Genomic DNA, 20,000 nt, shown 5'->3' on the forward strand with positions numbered 1-20,000 from the left:
TGTTGTTTTGGTTTTGAATGTGGTTGGAATCGATGCTTTGTATGAGCGGGTGTTAAGCAGCTGGTTCACAAAAAAAATGGCACAAAATCATCACATCAACTTTCCTTTTGCATGATCATAGCATCGGGGCTCGAAAAGGTTTGGCTCTGCCTGTCTGTTTGTTTGTCTGTTTGTTTGCCTGTTTGTCTGTCTGTTTGCCTGATTGTTCTCCATCGGGATGCAAATCCACGTTTTTTAAGCAGTCAATCTTAATTTAAAAAAAAAATTGGCGGGCTGGCCAGGTCTGATGTTTTCACTGCAAACTGTAACATTGGGGCAGATCCATTGTTTGATAAGTCACAGCTGATTAAATTCTGTCTTCGTCTTTCCGTCGCTCTGTCTCTGTGCTTGTCTTTGTCGCTGTCTCTCTTTCTGTTCATTTGCCCCCCCCCCCTCCTCCCCCTTCAAGCCATCTGCCAATGCAATTTTGACCTCCTCCTCCCTATCTATCTGTATACCTTTCTCTCTGTCTCCGTCTGTCTGTCTGTCTCTGTTTCTCTGCATGTGTGCATGTCTCTCTGTCTGTTTATGTCTGTCTCTGTCTCTTTCTCTCTCTCTGTTTTTTTTTCGGGGGTGGGGGTGGGGGGTGGGGGGGGAGGAATGGAATGGCTGTCAATGGTGGAATAATGGGAAAAAAAAACTGATGTATTGTGATTGTGTTTTGTTTTTTCTTCTTTTTGTTCATTTTCACTTCTTTAGCTTTATTCCCTCTTCAGGGCGAGGGCTGGATGTTAAAAAAAAGCATATTACTTGCTTATCTATTACCCTCGATAATAAAGATTTGTGTCTTTGTCTCTCCTTCCCTGCCACTGCCAATACGGTCTTGACCACTCTCACCTTCTCTCTCACTCTTCCACCTCCTATCTATCTATCTATGTATCTATGTATCTATCTACATATATCCCTCTGTTTTCACCTATCTTTCTATCTATCTATCTATCTATCTATCTATCTATCTATCTATCTGTCTATCTATCTATCTATCCCTCTCTTTTCACCTATCTATTTATATGTTTATCTATCTATCTATGTATCTATCTATCTATCTATCTGTCTATCTCTTTTCACCTCTTACTGTCCATTTATTAACTCCTTTTATAACATTGACCTCTCTCTGTCTCTCTCAGACCACATATTCAGGGAAGCTGGGAGTGCCTGTAAAGAGAGAAAAGAGGCCGTCACCCGACTTGTTTCCTGTAGTTAGTAACATTCGGGAGTAAGGGAAAGTGGTTCCACGAGGTAAGTAGAAGAGGAATCTGTGAAATAAGAAAGCTGGTCCCATACGATGAAACCTCTTGTGACAATCCCATCCTAAACACCAGTTTTTTTAGTTTTTAGTTTCAGTGTTTCACAGAGAGTGCGAACTGGTCTATATACTCCACGTCACATCTGCCTTAAAACACACACACACACACACACACACACACACACACACACACACACACACACCAACATGCTGGCGTAGTCTTGAGTGCCTGTATTAGGTTTTTATATTAACTTCAGCATAGGATGAAAAAAAAAATCAAACAAGTAAATATCATCAACTACAGTTCAAATGAAAGATACAAAGGCAAGTGAAACAACAGTGATAACCAAAAGTGTGCTGTACCTGCTAACGGCATTCTGGCGATGACCACTTTCATCAACTCCAATCATTGACTCTGAAGATGTGGGCGAGGGGTTGTGGGGGAGATGGGGGATGGGTGGCGGCGGTGAAGTAGAGACAAGGTGTGCGGAGGTGTGGACGGGAGAGGAGGGGCCGGGAGTGGGGGAGCAGGGGGGGGGGGGGGGGGAGAGTGGACTGTCAACGTCAATGCCCCTTTAACGCAAATGAGGACCAAGGCATGGATGCTCCACGACAACAAGTCGGTACCAGAATTCTTCCTGAAGGTTATCTAAGTTTGCAGACGTCTTGAATGGTGCCTGGTCTGAAATGCTTCTCTCTTTCGTCCCCCCCCTCCAGCCCCCCCCCCACCCCCCCCTCGCACCCCTGGTGTGTGTCTTTCTCTGTCTGTCTTTCTCTCTTTTTCTGTGTGTCTTTCTCTCTGTCTCTCTGAACCTCTCTGTCTCTGTCTGCCTGTCTTTCTGTCTGCTTCTCTGTCGTCTCTTCTCTGTCTGCCTGTCTCTGTCTTTCTTTCTGTCTCTCTGTCTCTGTCTCTCTCATGAACCTCTCGTGGCGCCGTCAACAATGGTCATTTAGTTGGAAGAAATAACAAGCGCAAGAAAGAAGACAGGCACAAACATATGGGGAATTAAAAAAAGGAAAAAAGACAGCAGGAAGGATGAAAACAAATACGACCGAAACGAAAAGAAACGGAAGAGAGCATGAAGAAAGAAGATAGAAAGAAAGGAATGACTGAAAAAAAAGAAGAAATTAGGTATGAAAATAAAGGAAGGAAAAAAAAGAAGAAGAAAAGAATGAAGCTGGTATGGAAGATCAGAAGAAAGGTAGACAGAGAAAAAGACGGCAGTAAGAACGGAAGCAACGACACGCAAAGAAATTATGAAAAGTGGAATGTACTTAATGCTAAACCTTACATCACCAGCCATGTTCAAGCTGCTAACATCTGCTAGCCGGTTAAGTCAGCTGCACAGTACAGCTGAACACCGGCCATGCAGCAGAGCAGCCAGTGGGAAATGTGGGATACTCGTTTTTTTTTCGCTGCCAAGTCGGACGAGCTCTTCTCCACTGTCACTGTCATCAGCAAACTCATTTTCTGCCAAATGCCTTTTTATTAGACTTCCAGTTTGCTGTCCCGTATAGCGTGGTCGAAAGCGAGACTGCTGGTTACAATCTGAACTGCTTGACGAACTCGCCATAGTTCAAAGTTAAAAAAAAAGCCACTAAAAATCGCTCCAAACCGCACGAGAGTTGGTTCAACAATGAGAAGGATGTTTCCGGTGCATGTGACAGGAAGTGCTGACTAAGTTGGGTGTTATTTTTTTGAAGAGTAGCGCAAGTTTGTTAACTCTAATTCTCAAGTCACCGACCGGAGACAGCAGCGATCTCAATACAAGTCGCCGAGCAACGACTGTGGTGTTCTGGTTGCGATCCGCAACGAGCGGCGACTACAGCGACCAAAGGGTTAAAGAAAAAGAAAAAGAAAAAGAAATAATGGAATAAGTTGACGAAAATAAATTTCATACAGAATTGTGTCAGCTGGTTTCAGCTGGCAAATACTACTAGTACTACTACGACTACTACTACTACTAATGATAATGATAATAATAAGGTGGGCAAAATATATCATGTCAGTGATAACAGATATCTTGTATACAAGAAACACAACTCTCCTCATTTTCGGGGAAAAAAAAAAGAAAATTGTGATCATCTCTGCAAGGATGAGACTTTTGTTGTTGTTTTTGAATCGTTGAAAGACGAAGTTAGATGGAGGTGTTTTGGAGTAGATGCAGGAGACATAAGCTGAAGGAGGAGATGCAGGAGGCATAAGCTGAAGGAGGAGATGCAGGAGGCATAAGATGAAGGGGGGGGGGATGCATGAGGTATAAGATGAAGGGGGGGGATGCAGGAGGCATAAGATGAAGGAGGAGATGCACGAGGCATAAGCTGAAGGAGGGGATGCATGAGGTATAAGATGAAGGGGGGATGCTTGAGGTTAAGATGAAGGGGAATGCATGAGGTATAAGATGAAGGGGGGATGCATGAGGTTAAGATGAAGGGGAATGCATGAGGTATAAGATGAAGGGATGCATGAGGTATAAGATGAAGGGATGCATGAGGTTAAGATGAAGGGGGATGCATGAGGTATAAGATGAAGGGATGCATGAGGTATAAGATGAAGTGGGGATGCATGAGGTTAAGATGAAGGGGGATGCATGAGGTATACGATGAAGGGATGCATGAGGCATAAGATGAAGGGATGCATGAGGTATAAGATGAAGGGATGCATGAGGTATAAGGTGAAGGGATGCATGAGGCTAAGATGAAGGGGGATGCATGAGGTATAAGATGAAGGGGGGATGCATGAGGCATAAGATGAAGGGATGCATGAGGTATAAGATGAAGGGATGCATGAGGTATAAGATGAAGGGGAGATGCATGAGGCATAAGATGAAGGGATGCATGAGGTATAAGATGAAGGGGGATGCATGAGGTTAAGATGAAGGGATGCATGAGGTTAAGATGAAGGGGAATGCATGAGGTATAAGATGAAGGGGAATGCATAAGGTATAAGACGAAGGGGGATGCATGAGGTATCAGATGAAGGGATGCATGAGGTATAAGATGAAGGGGGGATGCATGAGGTATAAGATGAAGGGGGATGCATGAGGTATAAGATGAAGGAGGATGCATGAGGTATAAGATGAAGGGGGAGATGCATGATGTATAAGATGAAGGGGGAGATGCATGAGGTATTAGATGAAGGGGGAGATGCATGAGGTATTAGATGAAGGGATGCATGAGGTATAAGATGAAGGGGAGATGCATGAGGCATAAGATGAAGGGATGCATGAGGTATAAGATGAAGGGGGATGCATGAGGTTAAGATGAAGGGGGTGATGCATGATGTATAAGATGAAGGGTGATGCATGATGTATAAGATGAAGGGGGATGCATGAGGTTAAGATGAAGGGGGAGATATAAGATGAAGGGGGATGCATAAGGTATAAGATGAAGGGGGATGCATGAGGTATAAGATGAAGGGATGCATGAGGTATAAGATGAAGGGGGAGATATAAGATGAAGGGGGATGCATGAGGTATAAGATGAAGGGGGAGATATAAGATGAAGGGGGATGCATAAGGTATAAGATGAAGGGGGATGCATGAGGTATAAGATGAAGGGGGATGCATGATGTATAAGATGAAGGGGGTGATGCATGAGGTATTAGATGAAGGGGGAGATGCATGATGTATAAGATGAAGGGGGAGATGCATGAGGCAGAAGGTGAAGGAGGAGATGGAGGAGGCATGAGCTGAAGGAGGAGATGGAGGAGGCATGTGAATGTGTTGGGGGGTGGAGTGTGCTGTAGGGGGTGGGATGGGGGGAGGGGCATCAACAATTAGAGGAACTGTGAGAGTGAGGAGGAAGGGGGGGTGGGGGTGAGTTGCTGTCAACTGAACAGTTCGCATGAGGTCAGGCCTTTTCAAGGACAAATCAACAACATCCAAGTTCAGTATGCACGCTGTGTTAAAACCACTTCCTCCTCCACAACAACTCTCTCTACTCCTTCACCCGGACAGAGTGAGAGAGAGAGAGAGAGAGGGGAGGGAGGGTGGGGGGAGGGGGGAGGTAAGGAAATGGACAGACAGGCAACAAGCCAGATAAACAGACTGCCAAACGGACGTCAGTTATGAAAGCAGACACCTATTTACACTTCTTGTTTTCTCCTTCCTCCCTCCCTTCCTTCTTTCCTTCCTTCCTACCTTTCTCCGCCAACTCCGCCTTCTTCTTTCGAGGATGATTAATCCTGCTCTCGCACTTTCTCCCAAGTCTGAAAAAAAAAAAAAAAAATCAAACTCAGCAGCTAGTCAATCGGATAAGACACCACTTGCACACTGAAAAAGAACCAATGGTAAACAAAGTGTTGGCCTCTGGCAAAATTCTGTAAAAAGTAATCCATTCTGATATGTACGCACATAGGTAGGTTAGGTTATGGCGCTGTCACGCATATTATACCCAGCAAATGTTGTGTAGCGTACATGGATTTGTCCGAACGCAGTGACGCCTCCTTGATAAACTGAGAAATTGGGGATGATTAACAGATGCTGCTGCTGCTGCTATCGGTGTGATGGTTATGGTATTTGTTAATAATGATGGCGAAGAAGTTAGATGTGCCACTGATGCCTTTATCGTTGTTTTAATTTGCTGTTATTGTTGTCAATGGCGGAGTTGGGGAGTTCTCGTCTTTCTATTTGTCCTTGTCGTTGTTGTTGTTGTTGTTGTTGCTGCTGCTGCTGATGTTGTTCTTTCGCGCAAGGATGTGAATCGGAGAAGCCAACAGGGAGAGCTAAAACAACAGGCTGCAAATAGCAATGCCGTGCATGCTGAGCACGTGAAACGGGGAAACGAGATGGCCAATCGATTATGCAGAGACGTGGTGACCTTAACTGCGAGGGTCAAATACGCGCGCGCGCATTAACACACACACACACACACACACACACACACACACACACACACACACACACACACACACACACACACACACACGGAGCGAGGACTAAAGGAAATTGTGGACGAATACCCGCAACAGACAGAGTAGGAGAGAGAGAGAGAGAGAGAGAGAGAGAGAGAGAGAGAGAGAGAGAGAGAGAGAGAGAGAGAGAGAGAGAGATGAAGACAGACATGTACAGACAAGGACAGAGGAGAAGAAGAAGAAGAAGAAGAAGAAGAAGAAGAACAACAACAACAACAACAACAACAACAACAACAACAACAACAACAACAACAACAACTACAACTACTACCACATCTACTGCTACTACTACCACTTCTGCTGCTGCTGCTTGAAATCACAACTAGAACCCGATAAAAAAAAAAAAAAGAAGAATAAAACAGACAAGTGGTGCAAACGAAGAAGAAGAAGAAGACGTTGATGATGACGACGACGACGACGATGATGATGATGATGATGGCGGTGATGAAGAATACTGGTGATGATGACAACTACGACGATGATAATGATGGTCATCATGATGATGATAACGATGATGATGAATGTGATATTAATGACGATGATGATTACATGGACGCCAATAACGCACGATGATAATATTGAACTGCCTCGGCACATAATTCTGACAATGTGTAGGGATTTAAATCATCCTCAAATTGTGAGTTCATATTCAGTGTTGTCAGCAAAAAGTAAGTTAATTTCAGGAAACGCAATATTCAGCTCGAAGGAATTTTTTTTTTTAAGGAGAAACTCTCTCTCTCTCTCTCTCTCTCTCTCTCTCTCTCTCTCTCTCTCTCTCTCTCTCTCTCTCTCTCTCTCTGTTCACCAGATTGCTGCAGGTCTTTTCGGCTGTGGGTCAGAGCTGGACCTCTGCAAATGGTAATCCCGTGTATTCTGCAAGACTGCAGAACGGCTATACCTCACACACACACACACACACACACACACACACACACACACACACAGAAAGCTCCCATTCATTAAGTTTCCTTTGATGTCGCTGCCAAACAGTGCAACAACCCAGATAACGATTTTTTTAAATTCCTCTCAACCCCATTCAGGACAAAATGGAGTGTGAACTCGCTCACTCTGGCATCTGTCGCTTTGAGGCACAGGGCCATTAATCCATGTCGCTTTGAGGCACAGGGCCATTAATCCATGTCGCTTTGAGACACAGGGCCATTAATCCATGTCGCTTTGAGGCACAGGGCCATTAATCCACGTCGCTTTGCGGCACAGGGCCATTAATCCAGGTCGCTTTGAGGCAAAAGGCCATTAATCCACCAAAGGACATACTGTTTCTCTGCCCAACATTTTGCTGTTTTTAGGATCATGTTTGAGTTTCAGCTTGATCAAGTGCACAAATGTAGAGCGATCTATTCATTCGATATGCATTAATCCCCGAGAAAAAAAAACAACCAAAAAAAAAAACCAGAAAAAATACACAACAACCAGAACGTGTTAAGAAAGCAATGAAGCAAGCATGCATTCGGTCCATCAATCAATTGCGCTCACGAATAAATGGGTGAAGGAATGAATGAATGTGTGGATCGATAGATGGAAGGAAGGATGGATGGATGGATGGAAGGATGGGTGGATGAATGAATGAATGAATGAATGAATGTGTGGATTGATAGTTGGAAGGATGGTGATGAATGGGTGGATGCAAGGATGGATGGATGGATGGGTGGATGGGTGGATGGGTGGATGGATGGATGGGTGTCCGTTCTTTCTTGGTGATACGTTCAGTTTGTGTGTTTGGGAGGGGGAGGGAGGGGGGAGGGGGCGAGGGCGGAGGAGAGGCGTGCAAGTGTGAGTTTGTAATATGGTCTACTGATGTATCTTTTATATTATCTGATTTCATTTTATTTTTTTTTATTGGCGTGTTATTGTATCCATTTATGTGGAGGGGGGGCGGGGGGGCGGGGGGGGGGGGGGGGGGGGGGGGGGGGGGGGGGGGGGGGGGGGGGGGGGGGGGGGGGGGGGTTCCAATGCATCTTTGCATCATGTTAATTTTTTATCTCATTTTCAAGATGGAACAAAATTTCGTTTCGGTTCGTTTCGTTTCATGTTTCTTCTTCTTCTTCTTCTTCTGTCTGTTTCAGTCTGTTACCATCTGCCTCTTTGACTTTACTTTTCTGTCCCCCCATCTGTCTGTCTGTCTGTCTGTCCATCTGTCTGTCCGTCCGTCCGTCCGTCTGTCTGTCTGTCTGTGTCGTTCATTTTCCTCCTTCCACCCTTCCTTCCTCTCTCTCTCCCTCTTTGTCTCTTGCTTTCTTCTACCCCAACTTTCATTCCTTCGCTTCGTCTTATCTCCTTTCCTTCCTCCCTTTCTTCAGTGACAACTTATTTCGTCAGGATCTTCACATTTCACTCTGGCTAATCGATCAGCCTACTGCCCCTCTTCCTCCTCCTCCTGCTCCTCTTCCTCTCCATCCTCCTTCTCCATCTCCTCCTCCTCCTCCTGCTCCTAATCCTCCTCCCCCTCCTTCTCCTTCTCCATCTCCTCCTTCTCCTCTTCCTCCTCCTCCTTCTCCATCTCCTTCTGCTCCTAGTCCCCCTCCTTCTCCTCCTGCTCCTCGTCTCCATCTCCTACTGCTCCTAATCCTCCCCCTCTTCTTGTTCTTCCTCTTCCCCACCCTCCCCTTTCGTTCTCTTTTTCTCCACTTCCTCTTCCGTCTTCTTCTTCTGCACCTCCTCTTCCGTCTTCTTCTGCACCTCCTCTTCTGTCTTCTTCTTCTCCACCTCCCCTTCCTTCTTCTTCTCCACCTCCCCTTCCTTCTTCTTCTCCACCTCCTCTTCTGTCTTCTTCTTTTTCTCCACCTCCTCTTCCGTCTTCTTTTTCTCCACTTCCTCTTCCGTTTTCTTCTTCCCCACTTCCTCTTCCGTTTTCTTCTTTTCCACTTTCTCTTCCGTTTTCGTCTTCTTCTCCGGAATGGCTAGTCTGGAATATGATTGTAGGATTGAAGGGGGAACGAAAGGAAATGCTACAAATAGAGTAGAGGATTTGAATGAAGTGCTCCCCACCCCCTCTTCCGCGCCCCCGCCCCCTAACGGCCCCGCCTCCGAAAACGGAGTATGACTGCCTATTATGGCAGGGGTTAACAAGTGTCATACACGTAAAAGCCCACTCATGTGTACGAGTGAACTTGGAGTCGCAGCCCACGAACGAAGAAGAAGAAGAAGAAGAAGAAGAAGAAGAAGAAGAAGAAGAAGAAGAAGAAGAAGTGATCCGAGGAGAAAGCAGAAAGGGAAGGGAGGGGTGAATGTGGTGGGGAGGGAGGGGCAGTAAGCCTCGGGGAGTCTTGTAATAACAGGAAGAGATGGTATGGCAAGGAGTTGGGATAGGGGATGTTGGTGGGGGGGGGGGGGGGGAGGGGAGGGGAGAAGGATGGGGGGAGAGGCGAGGGGGTGTTGTGATGTTTTGGGGGCTACAAGAAAAATGTGTCTTGAGATCTTGTCAGCTGGGAAGTGTGGGTAAAACAGGAAAGTTATAACTCTCTCTCCCCCCCTGTTTATGAGAATGTCCCTTCAGGACTTTTGGACGCGGCAGAACAGAGGATTTTTCTTTCGTATTTATCTTCTTTTTTAAAAATATGTTTTATTTGATTTATCTATCTATCTTCTTTTTATATTAATATATGCATCTGTTTGTTTTTAACGTTCATTGTGCTCATCTGTTGTTTTTTTTTAAATCATTCAGCATTTTTTTCTTCCTCCCTTCCTTCTGTCTTTCTTCTCTTTTCTTTATTTTCTTCATCTTTCTTTCTTATTTTTCAGTTAGTCTTTCAAACCAGATGGTAAGCGTATCCTCATTGTTTTATCATGTGTGTCTAAATGTCAGATGGCAAACCAGAAAATGTTGGACCACAGTTCCTGAACATTTGGGCATACAGTTCAATGTGAACTATGCAGTGATTACGAAAATATTTGTCCACTATCCCATGGATCAATGCCACCGGCCCGATCCTTCCCTCTTCTCCGGCTATATCTGAATTTGTCTCTCCTTTCTGTCTCTCTTTCTGTCTGCTTACATGTATACCGTTCACTGTCTGTAATGGGTTTTGCCTTGGTAACTTTCTGTCTTTATGTCTGTCTTACCATCTCATTTTTTGTTTGTCTGTCTGACGCCATCATTTAGTATTACGTAGTGTAGATCCTGTAAAACGTGGTAAATCTATTTGCTGTACAATGTGTGTGTGTGTGTGTGTGTGTGTGTGTGTGTGTGTGTGTGTGTGTGTGTGCGTGCGTGCGTGCGTGCGTGCGTGTGTGTGTGTGTGTGTGTGTGTGTGTGTGTGTGTGTGTGTGTGTGTGTGTGTGTGTGTGTGTGTGTGTGTGTGTGAATGATTCTGTCTCTGTCTTACAGACACACATACACAGACAGAGACACAGACACAGATACAGACTGACAGGCAGATATACATACATACATACATACATACATACATACATACATACATACACATACACACACACACTCTCTCTCTCTGTCTCTGTCTCTGTCTCTGTCTCTCTCTCTCTCTCTCTCTCTCTCTCTCTCTCTCTCTCTCTCTCTCTCTCTCTTTTACACATTACGTATCTTGCATCCATCCATCCGTCTATTATTTTCTTTTTTCCTTCTCCATCTACCCTTCCTTCCTTTAGACGTTCTCCAACCCTGATAGTTATCGCCTTCAGTGGACGGGCGGGAAATAAATAATCGGAATACCCTTCAAATATACGGAACTTTGCGGGTGGGTTGTGGGGGAGTGGTCTCATCTTGGAAAAGTGGGTCAATGAAGGTAGCTTATTTTCCTTACTACTCGAGGGATATATATATATATATATATATATATATATATATATATATATATATATATATATATATATATATATATATATATGTGTGTGTGTGTGTGTGTGTGTGTGTGTGTGTGTGTGTGTGTGTGTTTATTTTTTTGGTGCTTAATGAAAGTCTGATTTTTTTTTATCATAAAAGGTGTCATGAGGTTATGAAGTCATTTATTTCGATATCATCCCCCCCCCCCCCCCTGCCATTCCCCGCCACGCCCCCGGGTGCTCCCCACCCCCTTTTATTTTCATATGTTTAGATAGGGTGGGCAATACGTATTTGGTATTCCCTTCGTTTTCTTCACAGAACAAAAGATCCGGAACATTGTCACCGCTCATTGATTGAGCAAAGACCACCACTTATTCACCTAGTTAGTTAGTTTTGTTTATTACTGTATAATAATGATAATAATAATAATAATAATAATAATAATAATAATTTGTATTTCTTTTTATCACAACATATTTCTCTGTGTGAAATTCGGGCTGCTCTCCTCAGGGAGAGCGCTTCGCTACACGACAGCGCCACTCATTTTTTTTGTATTTTTTTTTCTGCGTGAAGTTTTATTAGTTTTTCTTGTCGAAGTGGATTTTTCTTCAGAATTTTGCCAGGAACAACCCTTTTGTTGCCGTGGGTTCTTTTACGAGCGCTAAGTGCATGCAGCACACGGGACCTCGGTTTATCGTCTCATCAAAGTGAATAATAATAATAATAATAATAATATAGCGCTGAATATTGTGCAGACTGGTTAGATTTATTTATTTATTTATTTATGTATTTATTTCTCTATCTATCTATCTATTTGTTTGTCTGAGGGAGCGACAGGTGTATAATGAACAACTCGGACTCCCCACACTTCATACAGAGACCATAACATCCGGAACTATGTCACCGCTCATTGATTCACTTGGGTCGATGGCTGGCCAGCTATGCACCGGTCTGAAAAACGCGAGTTGTATTGGTGTGACTGTAGCACAGAGGAGGGGGAGAGAGTTGTGGGATGGTGGGGAGGAGTGTGGTGGCGGTTGGGAAGAGTGTGGAGGGAGGGCCAGGCGAGAGGAAGATGGAAGGTGGGGGGGCATGGGGAGGAGAGACGGTAGTGGGAAAGGGAAACAAGTGTCTTCCGAATGGTGTCATCTCAGCTTGACGTCGTGCTGTAGTGATGGTAACTGAATCACCAACTTCCGGCTCCAGGGATTTTTTTTTTTCTTCTTTTTTGTGAAATTTTTATTATGACATTTTTTTTTGGTCTCTTTCTTTTGGAAAATGAGCAAAGACTTTTTTTTTTTTTTTTTTAAATCTAGTTACTTAGTAATTTGGTTATGCATTGATATATGTATTTTGTGTGTATTTTATTTAGTCAGTTAGTTAGTTAATTAGTTTTATTATAATTCATTCATTCATTCATTTATTTATCGACTTTCGGGACGACGGGTGGGTGATAAACAAGTAAACCCTCTTCGTTTCTTACAGAGAGCAAACACCTAAAACTTTGGCACCGCTTATCGATTCACTTCGGTCGATGGCTGCAGAGAATAAATAACTGGTCAGAATAGTGCCAGGCCTGTATTATGATGACTGTGGCAGGGGGTAGAGATGGGGTAGAGGATGAAGGGGCAGGGGGGTATCGTGTACTGAGAGGAGGGAGGGTGAAGAAGGTGACTGCTGCAGAGAGAGAGAGAGAGAGAGAGAGAGAGAGAGAGAGAGAGAGAGAGAGAGAGAGAGAGAAGAAATGAACTTTGTCTGAAAGTGCAAGTCTTGTGGTATGTCTGTGGTAGCACTGGCAGAGGTGGGGAGGGGGATGAAGGTGGTAGAATATAGCGCGGAGTACTAAAAGGAGGAGAGAAGGTGGGGAGGGGGGAAGAAGGGGTGTGTGTGAGGAGTGTGGTGTGGAAGACTTAGGGTGGAGGGTGGGGAGGATTAAGGGGGCGGTGGGCAGGGGTGGGGGGGCGGGGGGGGGGTACAGCAGACAAGGAGGAGGAGAGAGGGGATGGTGGTGAGAGAGAGTGGTGGTGGTGATAGGATTTTTGTGAGGGGAAGTGGAAAATAGTAGAGAGTAGGGTAGGATGTAGAAGAAGGGAGGGGTGTGTGGGTGGGGGGTCGGGGAGGGGGTTCGAAAAGGGAGCTTGCTAGGGGGGTGAAGGCAGACGAGGAGGGAGGAAAGTCGGTGGTGGGAGGGCATATGGGAGGGGTATGGTGTGTGTGGGGGTGTAGATATTGGTTTGAAGGGAGACCAGCTGCAGGGAACAAGCGTCTTTGGAGTTGTCTCCTCAGCTTGGAGGCCTAGTTTAATGAAGGTAACATATTATCCTTTCTGCTGGAGGGATCCCCCCCCCCCCTCTCTCTCTCTCTTAATGAAATATTTGATTTGTTGAGGTAAAGGAACGAAGTAGCATGCTCATTAGCCAGGCAGCCAGTCAGTTAATTAGTGACATAGTCAGATATAACCTGTTGTGAGTTCAAGGCTCAGACCTGAATTTTGGGTCAGTGCAATGGTTAAGATCAGCTCACTCTAAGTTTTTTTTTCCTTAGCAGATGTTGTGCAGCGCATATGGGTCAGTCCGTACGCTCTGATACCTCTTTGAACCTGTAACCTACTAAAACAGATGGGTGGACCATAAACAACAGGAATTCCTTCATGTCTTACAGGGACCAACACACCCAGAGCTTTGGCACTGTTCATTGATTCACTTTGGTTGATGGCTGCATTGAAAGGGAACGTAGCTGGTCTGAAAAGTGCAAATCCTGTTGTTTGACGACTGGAAATTAACAAACAATGCGGTCAGGAGATGAAATGATTAACAAATAGTAATGAGTGGTAACTCTCTCCATTCACATGGTACATAACTTCAAGTCAGTGCTGGTTACTCTACCGATTCAGCTAGCACACAGGTAAATAAAAGGTACATTGGAACAAACCCAGACACTTCTTCAAAAAGGAAGCGCCGGGCCTGTCCTTATACCGATCATTTGACATGTGCACACAACATCAAAGACAGAAGAAATGTGCGAACACAAATCAGCTTTTATTCAAGACTGGCATAGCCTCTTTAATCCTGAACAAGCCACACAAAACACATGGACAATACAGAACAAACACATGGTTGCTTCGGTGGGTTTTCAACTGGAAATTAACAAACAATGGGGCCAGGAGATGAAATGATTAACAAATAGTAAAGAGAGTAACTCTCTCCATTCACAAGGTAGTTTGATGACTGCAGTAGCATTGGCAGGGGGTGGAGATGGGGGAGTGTGGGGGATGAAGGTGATAGATTATGGTGCCCTGTACTGAAAGGAGGAGGAGGAGGGGTAGGGGGAAGAAGGGTATGGGAGTGGGAGGGGTGTAGAGTGGTTGGAGGACACAGTGTCAGAATGGTAGTTGGTAAAAGAGGTAAGAGTGGGGGGTGGCTGGGGAAGGGAGGGGGGGGGCAGAGGGAATGCGTGCAAACAAGGAGGAGGAGGACAGCGGGGCATGATGGAGAGAAAGGACGGTAGAGGGTGAGGGGCGGTGGAAGAAAGTTGAGAGCGAGAATGGTAGTATGTAGGGGTTGGCGGTTGAGGGTGAAAGGTGAAGTTGCAGGGTGATGGAGAGGAGTGGGGGTTGCGGCAGACGAGGAGGGAGGAAAGGGTGTGTGTGAGGAAGATGGTGGGTGGTAGGAGGACGTGAAGAAGGGGCATGGTGGGTGGTGTGGGTGTGCAGATATTGGTTTGAAGGGAGACAAGCTGCAGGGAACAAGTGTCTTTGGAGTAGGAGATGGGGTGGGTCGGAGAGGGGCTGAGTGTGTGTGTGTGTGTGTGTGTAAGTGTGTGTGTGTGTGTGTGTGTGTGTGTGTGTGTGTGTGTGTGTGTAGGGGGGGGTTGTCTTCTCATCTTGGGGGCATAGTTTAATGAATGTACCTTATTCTCCTTTCTGCTGGAGGGATCCCCCCTCTCTCTCTATCTCTCTCTCTCTCCCTCTGGAGTGATCTCTCTCTCTCTCCCTCTGGAGTGATCTCTCTCTCTCTCTCTCTCTCTTTCTGCTCTGGAGTTCTCTCTCTCTCTCCCTCTCTGTATGTATGTATGTATGTGTGTGTGTGTGTGTGTGTGTGTGTGTGTGTACGTGCGTGCGTGCGTGCGTGTGTGTGTGTGTGTGTGTGTGTGTGTGTGTGTGTGTGTGTGTAACGAAAGACTTGACTTTTGTTTCGAAAAGGAGCAAAGTCACATGTTTATTAGTCAGTCAGTCACCCAGTTAGCTCATTAGTTCATTAGATGCATAGTTAGCCTTTGTGGACTCAAGGCCAACCTGACCCGAGAGTAGAGTTAATGCAAACATCAGCTTCATAATTTTTTACATGTTTTTTTTCTCTCTCTCTCCCCATAATTGTAAGGAAATTGGAATCTGTTCATGCCTTACAAAGGACCAACGCATCCAAAATTTTGGCACCCTTCTTTGATTCACTTTGGTCGCTGGCTGCAGAGAAAAATTAATAGAAGTAAGTGGTCTGAAAATTGCGAGACCTGTTAGTATGATGACTGTAATAGCATTGGCAGGGGGTGGAGATTGGAGGAGAGGGGGGGGGGGGAGCATGGTGCCTGCTCTAAAAGGAGGACGGAGGAGGGGGAAGAAGAAGTGGGTGGTGGTGGTGGTGTGGGAGGAGTGTGGAGTGGGTGGATGTGGAAGAGGGGTGGGGCGGGGGGAGGGGGGCGGGGTGGGTGGGGTGGGGGTGTGGGGGGGAATGGTAGTTGGTAAAAGGTGAAGGACATCTGGTGAAGGGGACTGGGGAGATGGGTGTTGGGGGTGGCGAGGGTGAGGGTGTGTGTGTGTGTGTGTGTGTGTGTGTGTGTGTGTGTGTGTGTGTGCAGATGTAGCAGACGAGGAGAAGGAAGACAGTAGAGTGCAAGAAGCGTAGTGGGGTAGTAGTAAAGGGGGATGGTGGTGGTGGTGGTGGTGGTAGTGGGCGTTGTGGCGGGGGCAGAGGAGGAGTGGGAGTGCGGGGGGAGGGGGGGGTGGAGGAGGAGAGGAGGTGGTGTAGTTTTGTGTGTGTGTGTGTGGAAAGGGAGACAAGCTGCAGGGAACATGTATTTTTGGAAGGGTTTTCTCATCTTGGAGGCCATGGTTTTAATGAAGGTAACGTATCCCTTATTACTGCTCGAGGGATCTCTCTGTCTCTCTGTCTCTGTCTCTGTCTGTCTGTCTGTCTCACACTCTCTCTCTCTCTTTTTCTTTTATGAAATATTCTGGTCTGGTTAAAGAATGTCTTTTTATCATTTCATTTTATTATTATTGTTATTTATTTATTTTTTTGGTTTCGTTTCTTTTTATTTCATCTTTTTTTTTTCTTTCGCGCGCGCGCGCGCGTGTGTATGTGTGTGTGTGTGTGTGTGTGTGTGTGTGTGTGTGTGTGTGTGTGTGTGTGTGTGTGTGTGTGTGTGTGTGTGTGTGTGTGTGTGTGTGTGTGTGTGTGTGTGTGTGTGTGTGTGTGTGTGTGTGTGTGTTTCTCTCTCTCTCTTTTCGTTCGACCCTTCTTTCTCCATCCAATCACTTAGTCTTAATCAGTAAAGTATATGACGCCTTCGGTTCCGTCAGGAACGTATCGGTGCTGGACAGGTAAAGTCATACAGTGTACACCACCACTGCCGGTAACTGGACAGGTAAACCCATACAGTGTACACCACCACTGCCGGTAACTGGACAGGTAAACCCATACAGTGTACACCACCACTGCCGGTAACTGGACAGGCAAACCCATACAGTGTACACCACCACTGCCGGTAACTGGACAGGTAAACCCATACAATGTTACACAACCACTGCCGGTAACTGGACAATTAAACCCATACAGTGTACACCACCACTGCCGGTAACTGGACAGGTAAACCCATACAATGTTACACAACCACTGCCGGTAACTGGACAATTAAACCCATACAGTGTACACCACCACTGCCGGTAACTGGACAGGTAAACCCTTACAGTGTACACCACCACTGCCGGTAACTGGACAGGTAAACCCATACAGTGTACACCACCACTGCCGGTAACTGGACAGGTAAACCCATACAATGTTACACCACCACTGCCGGTAACTGGACAGGTAAACCCATACAATGTTACACAACCACTGCCGGTAACAGGACAGGTAAACCCATACAGTGTACACCACCACTGCCGGCAATTGGACAGGCAAACCCATGCAATGTTATACCACCACTGCCGGTAACTGGACAGGTAAATCCATACAATGTTACACCACCACTGCCGGCAATTGGACAGGTAAACCCATACAGTGTACACCACCACTGCCGGTAACTGGACAGGTAAACCCATACAATGTTACACCACCACTGCCGGTAACTGGACAGGTAAACCCATACAGTGTACACCACCACTGCCGGTAACTGGACAGGTAAACCCTTACAGTGTACACCACCACTGCCGGTAACTGGACAGGTAAACCCATACAGTGTACACCACCACTGCCGGTAACTGGACAGGTAAACCCATACAGTGTACACCACCACTGTCGGTAACTGGACAGGTAAACCCATATAATGTTACACCACCACTGCCGGTAACTGGACAGGTAAACCCATACAATGTTACACCACCACTGCCGGCAATTGGACAGGTAAACCCATACAATGTTATACCACCACTGCCGGTAACTGGACAGGTAAACCCATACAATGTTACACCACCACTGCCGGTAACTGGACAGGTAAACCCATACAGTGTACACCACCACTGCCGGTAACTGGACAGGTAAACCCATACAATGTACACCACCACTGCCGGTAACTCAAGAAGGAAATAAAAATAGCGATGACTGACTAACCAACAATCTGATTAACTGGCCTAGTACACTGACTGCAAAGTGACTGAACAGCTGACCGCAGGGTGACTGACTGCCAGACTCAGTCGTACAGCCATACCCAACCAGCCATCCAGTTGCGCAACTGACCACGACACCAACCAGCCCAAGCAACAGACTGGTTGACCGAACACTCGACCAAGCAGCGTACTAACGTACTAATAATCGACTTACCTAACACCTTCATACACACACACACACACACACACACACACACACACACACACACACACACACACACACACACACACACACACCTTTTCAGCAACTCGCTCCCATGTAACTTCGCACCTACCGAACTGTCAAACTTACCTATATACCTTTCCAAATGTGCTGTCGCATATCTGTTTTCCTACTGTCCAGTTAGCTGCGCACGTAAAACGGATTCACCGAACTCCCTCCCCCCCCACCCCCTTCCCCTCTTGAATATAAAGAAATACAGCCCCATCCACATGTAATATGCGGCTTCTGTTCAAACGTGTGTGTGTGTGTGTGTGTGTGTGTGTGTGTGTGTGTGTGTGTGTGCAGTGCATGCATGTGTGAGTATGCACAAGTTTTTATATTGATATGCACTTGTATGTATCCTAATTTCTACTGTATCTGTGTTTGTGTATGATTTTCGATTCATGTTCGTACCTTGTTATGTACTATCTCCCTCCCCCCAATATCCCTTGTGACCCCGGTACACTTGGTAATAAAGACATATTCTATACGCATAAATCACAACTCAGTAACTCCCCAACAAGCTGATCGTTCAGCCCCTAACATAGCGTCGCCCCCGTCTCTCAGATTTTCTCTTTCAAAATCTCTGTCAATCCACCCCTGTCTGTCTGTCTGCCTCTCTTTGTCTGTCTCTCCTCTCTCTCTCTCTCTCTCTCCCCCTCACTCTCTCCTCTCTCTCTCTCTGTCTTTATTTCTCTTCTCTCCCCAGTCCTCTTTCCCTCCTCCCGATCCTCTCTTCCTCCAACCCCACCCCCACTCCAACTCTTACTCCCACCCCCCCCACCCCCACCGAACCCCCCCAGCCCCCACACCCCCTTTCCCCTCTGTCGCTGTAATCCTCGTCATCTTTGTCCTTTCGTGTTTCCCTGCACTTTATCAATTTCCTTCCAGTTGACTTAAAAGGCGACCTGTTCCATTATTCCATTATTCTGCCACATACACGACAGATTGGACTCGCTGGTAGACCCGTTGCCATCCATCTCCACCCCCCACCCCACCCCCCGCCCCTCCCCCTGGAAGAAAGGGAAGAAAGCCAGCTCGCCCTGTCCTTGGGAGACTCATAAATCGATAAAGATTCGAGGGGAGGTTGTGGAGTGGGGGTGAGTAGGGATAACGGACTTCGGGGGGAGGGGGGGGTGTTAGGGCTGGGGATGAGGGTGAGAAGAAAATGCAAACTGGAGGTGGGGAGCAGAAGAAGAAGAAGATGGGTGGAAGAAGGGTGGGGGGGGGGGGGGGGGGGGTGCTTTAGATTTTGCAGTGGGTGCGAAATCGACGAAAAGTACAAAGAAACATGAAACAACAAAACAAACAAATGAGCAGACAAGCAGAGGTAAAAAATGGCGGGTTGTGAAATGTACTTATTTGTTTACTTATTTATTCATTTATCCATCTATTCATCTATTTGTTTGTTTATTTATTTACTTATTTATTTATTTATCTATTTGTTTATTTATTTACTTATTTATTTACTTATTTATTTATTTATTTATTGTTCTTATTGTTGTTCAGTAACTGTTGAGGGGCGTGGCGAAATGATTATGTGAAATGGCGTCTTTACCTATATATCTAGGATTCTGCTGCCTTTGTATGTGTCTCTGATTCTGTCTGTCTGTCTGTCTGTCTCCCTCCCTCTCTGTTCACGAATATATATATATATATATATATATATATATATATATATATATATATATATATATATATATATATATATATGTGTGTGTGTGTGTGTGTGTGTGTGTGTGTGTGTGTGTGTGTGTGTGTTTTCTTCCATCCTCTTATATGTCTGAGCGATTTCTAGCAATGACAGATTGAAAGAACAGGCCATGCCAAAAGTCTTTATCCTTGAATAAAAACGTCTTGAGCTCTAGTTAACAGTTATCTCCCTCCCTTCTCTCTCTCTCTCTCTGGCTGTCTGTC

The 20,000-nt window shown here is 45.7% G+C and overlaps 1 protein-coding gene across 4 annotated transcripts in view; it reads right to left on the reverse strand.

Annotated features, from left to right (window-relative positions):
• The window catches only part of LOC143280886 (uncharacterized), a 313,523-nt gene that overhangs the window by 222,020 nt on the left and 71,503 nt on the right, over positions 1-20,000 (reverse strand). The window contains exon 3 of one of the 4 annotated variants that reach the window (XM_076585657.1): positions 5,428-5,495. The exons of the other annotated variants lie outside the window; for them this stretch is intronic. The gene's annotated coding sequence lies outside the window, so the exon portion shown is untranslated. The remainder of the gene's footprint in view (positions 1-5,427; positions 5,496-20,000) is intronic. 4 annotated transcript variants of the gene reach the window in all.

The sequence above is a fragment of the Babylonia areolata genome, chromosome 1 (genome assembly GCF_041734735.1).
Source record: "Babylonia areolata isolate BAREFJ2019XMU chromosome 1, ASM4173473v1, whole genome shotgun sequence".
Classification (NCBI taxonomy): Eukaryota; Metazoa; Mollusca; class Gastropoda; order Neogastropoda; family Buccinidae; genus Babylonia; species Babylonia areolata.